Source organism: Saccopteryx bilineata, chromosome 3 (genome assembly GCF_036850765.1).
Source record: "Saccopteryx bilineata isolate mSacBil1 chromosome 3, mSacBil1_pri_phased_curated, whole genome shotgun sequence".
NCBI classification, from domain to species: domain Eukaryota; kingdom Metazoa; phylum Chordata; class Mammalia; order Chiroptera; family Emballonuridae; genus Saccopteryx; species Saccopteryx bilineata.
The window spans coordinates 130,680,347-130,686,404 of record NC_089492.1 but is presented as its reverse complement, the minus strand read 5'-3'; the positions used below and the strand labels follow the sequence as shown (position 1 = coordinate 130,686,404).

The window sequence follows — 6,058 nt, the reverse complement described above, 5'->3', positions numbered from 1 at the left end:
ACACAAAAAAGAAAAAGATACCACCTCACACCTGTTAGAATGGCTATTATCAACAACACAGGTAATAACAAGTGTTGGAAAGGTTATGGAGAAAAAGAGCCTTCATTCACTGCTGGTACAGCCACTATGGAAAACAGTATGGTGTTTCCTCAAAAATAAAGAATAGAGTTACTTCCTCACCTGTGCTGGCACAGTGGACAGAGCATCGACCTGGAATGCTGAGGTCACCGATTTGAAACCCCAGACTTGTTTGGTCAAGGTACATACTACAAACACTCAATGCACAACTAAAGCGAAGCAACTACAAGTTGATGGTTCTTTCTGCTCTCTCTCTTAAAAAAATAAATCAATAAATAAAATCTTTAAAAAAAAGAATAGAGTTACCATATAACTCAGCAATCTCTCTTCTGAATATCTACCCTAAAAACTCGAAAACATTTATTTGCAAAGATATATGCACCCCTATGTTTATTGCAGCATTATGCATGGTGGCCAAGACATGGAAACAACCAAAGTTTCCTTCGATAGAAAATTGAATAAAGATGTGGTATATAGCTTGACCTGTGGTGGCGCAGTGGATAAAGCCCTGACCACTGTCAGTCACCTCAATAAATTTAATTTGAAAAAATATAAAGTTTATATAGAAAAATAAACCTAAAAGAATAGCTAGAACACTTCTGAAAAAGAAGAGCAATGACAGGACACTAGCCCTACAAGATCTTAAAATACACTATAAATATTAATATTAAAATATACTATAAATATAAATATACTGTACTATTAAAACAGCAAGGTATTGACATATGAATAGACTGACCAGAGTAACAGAATAGAAAGACCAGAGTATGAAAATTTGGTACACACAAGGTAGCATCTCAACTTTCTAGGGGGAAAGATAGACATATTTATTAATGGTGTTGAGACAACTAGAGAACAATTTGGGAAAAGATAAACTTGGATCCATTTCTTTCACAGTAACAAGGAAAATATGCAAATGTATCAGAGATCTAAATGTTAACCCTTTGAGTAGTGAGTTTTTTTCATACTCGCTGACCCCTGGGAGTGAGTTTTTTTTTCAAAAAATGAAATTAGTGGCCCTGCCGTTTGGCTCAGCGGTAGAGCATTGGCCTAGCATGTGGAAGTCCCAGGTTCAATTCCCAGCCAGGGCACACAGGAGAAGCACCCATCTGCTTCTCCACCCTTCCTCCTCTCCTTTCTCTCTGTCTCTCTATTCCCCTCCCACAGCCAAGGTTCCATTGGAGCAAGGTTGACCTAGGCACTGAGGATGGCTCCATGGCCTCTTCCTTAGGAGCTAGAATGGCTCCCTCCAAGACAGAGCAACTCTCCAGGTGGGCAGAGCATTGCCCCCTGGTGGGCATGCCGGATGGATCCCGGTCGGGTGCATGCTGAAGTCTGACTGCCTCCCCACTTCTAACTTAGGAAAAATTCAAAAAAAAAGAAAAAAAAGAAATTAGTTCCAGTTAGTTTTATTAACTTAAAATCATGTTTGTTTGAAAACCACTTTATGGAAACAAGAAGAACATACATTTGCCTTTTTTAATATTGCCTTACACATTTTTAAAATAAATCAATTGTACTTTGGATGGTCAGGAGGCACGAGGACGTACATGAACGTTCAAACTACTCAAAGGGGAGTAGTAATAGTACTAGTACTAGTAATAGTAGTAAAGAAGGTAATCACACGAGTAATAGAAGAAAGATGTATAAAGAATTCATACAACTCAACAATAAAGACAGTGAACCCAATTTAAATATAAGCAAAAGATTTTTTTGAGAGACAAACATATTTATTAAAGATACTACCAAGAATATGGTAAGACACAACTTGAATGGACATCAGTTTAAAATCCTTATATTTTTTACATAAATTATGTTCCCACGTGATAAAGTGATAGTTTAAATCAACATCAACAGATAAGCTCCATGAAATGAGAGTTTCTGATGATTCACACTGTCTAAGGAATCACAGTGTGTTATAGTTAAATATATTTGTTCTTTTTTACAGTCCTGGAATCGAGGATGAAGAAAACAAAATCTTTAAATATGCATTTCACGTAAGTAATAACTTCTTTGCTTATCATCTCCCTTCAAAAAATACTTCATACAATATATAAATAGGTTACCTACATATTTAATTTTATTGTTTTGCCCCAAAAATTGTAGACTAGTTTTTCTTTTTTTTTTTTTTCTTTTTTTTTTTTTTAGGGAGAAAGAGAGACAGAGAGGGAGAGAGAGACAGAGAGAGCCCAGGGTTTTTTCTGAACCGGCGACCTCAGCATTTCCAGGTCGACGCTTTATCCACTGCACCACCACAGGTCAGGCCACTGTAGACTAGTTGTATTTCCACAACATGTCAGTTTTGCCCAACAATAAGCTGACAAACTTGAAACGGAAATACTTTTGTTTCACGCGATAGAAGTAGCAATTTGACAACAAACAAATGAACGAACAAAACAAACAACCCTACAGCGTTTTCCCTAGTGAGAGAAACAGCCTTTTCCCCTCAGGCACACTCACATGTACACCACCTCTGCACACATAGAGGTCGCTCACACGCTTTCCGACACTGGTAGGCCACAGGTGCTTCCCTTTGCTCCAATCAAGTGGGAGGCACTTAGCTAATAATTAACCACACTATGTATGCAACCAGCAAACACCTTAAGGCAACCACTACAATGAGGGGAGGGTTAACCTGCAGGGTGGATTTACAGTTTTAGATCAAGTCCGCCAGTATATACAGATGTGGATGTGTAGACTCATACAATGTTTTAATTATTTTTGTATTTTGTGCAAATGCCTAAATATTCTACATTTAAAGAGTTCGCATTAAGAAAGGTCAGAATATAGGTTTCTTATGTTTATCCAAAAGCATTTCACTTTGCACATTTCTGTTTTTAAACACACATAACTTTGAAGTATGAACACTGTATCCCTAAAATCTAAAAATCATTTCTAATTACAAACAAGGTTTTAAGAAAAAAAAGCACTGATTTGAAATATAGATGCTCAATCCCCAATATCTAAAAAAATTTACTTTTATTGACAAACACAAGTCTTGAGAGGGGAAGAAAGAACCAGAAAAGGCAGTTTCAAAATGCAGAAAAGTTGTCTGACTAGTGGTGACGCAGTTGGATTAAAGTGTTGACATCCCAGGTTTGAAAATCAGAGGTTGCTAGCTTGAGCAAGAAGGGGTCACTGGCTTTGCTCAAGCGTCTCTCCCCCCCAGGCCCCGCAAAGCATGTTTGAGAAGCAACCAATGAACAACTGAAATGCCACAACTACGAGTTGATGCTTCTCATCTCTCTCTCCACCCTCTCTCTTCCTGTCTCTCTGCTTTCTCTCCCCCAAAACAAAACAAAAACAAAATAGAAAAGCAAAATAAAAGGAAGTGAAAAAAGTAACTCAAGTTTATAGACACTAAAACTTTCAACAGGCAAAGTTTCATTATTTTAGAATCTTAGAGCAATTCATTTGGAAGTTTAAATAAATAAGCTTAAGTTTATTCATATCTGGTCCAAGCAGTACCATGACTGCTTCCTGTTGGTCAAATTCACCTATTGCTGTTTTTTTGTTTTTGTTTTTTTTGGTTGTTTTTTTTTTTTTGTATTTTTCTGAAGCTGGAAACGGGAGAGACAGCCAGACAGACTCCCGCATGCGCCGGACCGGGATCCACCCGGCACGCCCACCAGGGGCAACGCTCTGCCCCTCTGGGGCGTCGCTCTGTTGCGACCAGAGCCACTCTAGCGCCTGGGGCAGAGGCCAAGGAGCCATCCCCAGCGCCCAGGCCATCTTTGCTCCAATGGAGCCTTGGCTGCGGGAGGGGAAGAGAGAGACAGAGAGGAAGGAGGGGGTGGGGGTGGAGAAGCAAATGGGCGCTTCTCCTATGTGCCCTGGCCGGGAATCAAACCCGGGTCCCCCACATGCCAGGCCGACGCTCTACCGCTGAGCCAACCGGCCAGGGCCCCTATTGCTGTTTTGATGTGAGGCAGCGTCTGGATTTTTCTTCGTGGTAATTGGGTCTAGACTGCTTGATCTTCTACTATTTTTGTAAGACTCTCCATGAGCATTCTGATACTCTTTTGAGACTGGAGAAAGGTGCTTTTCTTGCACATACAGTTCTAAAAATCTTCTAGCTACATGCTCCATTCCAACATTCAAGGCCCTCTATTCGTCACACTCCCCACTGAAGTCATTGTTGCAATTCTAGTGTTGCTCATAGGAGACAATAGCAATATATTTTATCAAATAATCTAGGAGTTCGATTGTTGAAGAAGGCTTCCTAGAGGCAGTGCAATCCTCCTTAACTGGTTCATGGGAATCGAACTAGGGTTGGTCAGCTTGGCGATTTCTTATCTTTTTAAAAATTATTATTTATTTATTCATTTTAGAGAGGAGGGAGAGTGAGAGTGAGAGTGAGAGAAAGAAAGGGGGAAGGAACAGGAAGCATCAACTCCCACATGTGCCTTGACCAGACAAGTGCAGGGTTTTGAACTGGCAACCTCACCATTCCAGGTCAAAGCTTTATCCGCTGTGCCACCACAGGTCAGGGCTCTTTTCTCTTTTAAGGTCCTGTTTCTTTTCCTCAGTCATCTCAATATTCTGTTTCTTTACTTTGTCCTTTTCCTTGTGTTTTTTAGATTTTTCTTTGGACTTTTTTATGAGACATTGAATGGTTTTCTTCCATAGGCGCTGGATGCGTTAATAGAACTGAATCAGAGGGTAAGGTTTCCAGAGACGTCCTAGAGGGATATTTTGTCTCACTGGTCCTCACAGATTTTACTGTTTTGACTAAAACTGTCAACATGTGGGTCTTGAGGCCCCCAACGCCACCTCCGGGCCTTTTGGAATGCTAGGGGGATTGGAGTTAGAATGTAGTCTGGGGAGGGCTGGAGATAGGCAAGTGGCAGAAGTAGCAGTGGAGCGAGGGGATGTCTGCAGCTGTAGGGGCGGGAGGGGCTGCAGCAGATTTTTCACTGGTGGAATTCAAATGAACATTTAATATTGAGGGCGCTCTATTTGTAAAATGAGATATTCAAGCCTTTTTATTCATTCAAAGTTTACTGAAGCCTGACCTGCGGTGGCGCAGTGGATAAAGCGTTGACCTGGAACACTGAGGTCGCTGTTCGAAACCCTGGGCTTGCCTGGTCAAGGCACATATGAAAGTTGGTGCTTCCTGCTCCCCCCCCCCCTCCCACTCTGTCTTCTCTAAAAAATGAATAAAAAAATGTTGGATGAAATCTGAATGAAAAAACCATTTCTGAAGGGAAGATGCATCGTTGCTGCTAGAACATATAGGAGACTCTGAATAGCTGGTGTCTGGCAGCATTCTGACATGAATTTCATTTCTTGAGAGCATTGACTCTAATGACCGGATGGCAATTATCATTGTATACTGGCCAATCTCTTTTGTTTTTTTCTTTTGTTTTTTTGTATTTCTCTGAAGTTGGAAACGGGGAGGCAGTCAGACAGACTCCCGCATGCGCCCGACTGGGATCCACCTGGCACGCCCACCAGGGGGCGATGCTCTGCCCCTCCGGGGCGTCGCTCTGCCGGCGACCAGAGCCACTCTAGCGCCTGAGGCGGAGGCCACAGAGCCATCCTCAGCGCCCAGGCAAACGCTGCTCCAATGGAGCCTTGGCTGCGGGAGGGGAAGAGAGAGACAGAGAGGAAGGAAAGGGGGTGGGGTGGAGAAGCAGATGGGCGCTTCTCCTGTGTGCCCTGGCCGGGAATGAACCTGGGACTCCCGTAAGCCAGGCTGACGCTCTACCACTGAGCCAACCGGCCAGGGCCCCAGCCAATCTCTTTAACAGCATAATCCTGTGAGAGGTCTTTGGCTGCAGATTGGCTATGTGTTGCAGAGTTGCTCCAAGAGAGGTCCTGTCTTCTTATTTTTATCTATTTATTCATTTTTAGAGGAGAGAGAGAAAGATTGAAAGAGAGAGAGAGAGAGAGAGAGAGAGGAGCAGGAAGCTTCAACTCCCATATGTGCCTTGACCAGGCAAGCCCAGGGTTTTGAACTGGCAACCTCAGTGTTTCC

The 6,058-nt window shown here is 42.2% G+C and overlaps 1 pseudogene; it reads right to left on the bottom strand.

The window, feature by feature from the left end:
* Positions 1–4,542: 4,542 nt before the first annotated feature.
* On the bottom strand, positions 4,543–5,071 carry LOC136329870 (RNA polymerase II elongation factor ELL2-like; annotated as a pseudogene).
* Between the last annotated feature and the right edge of the window lie 987 nt (positions 5,072–6,058).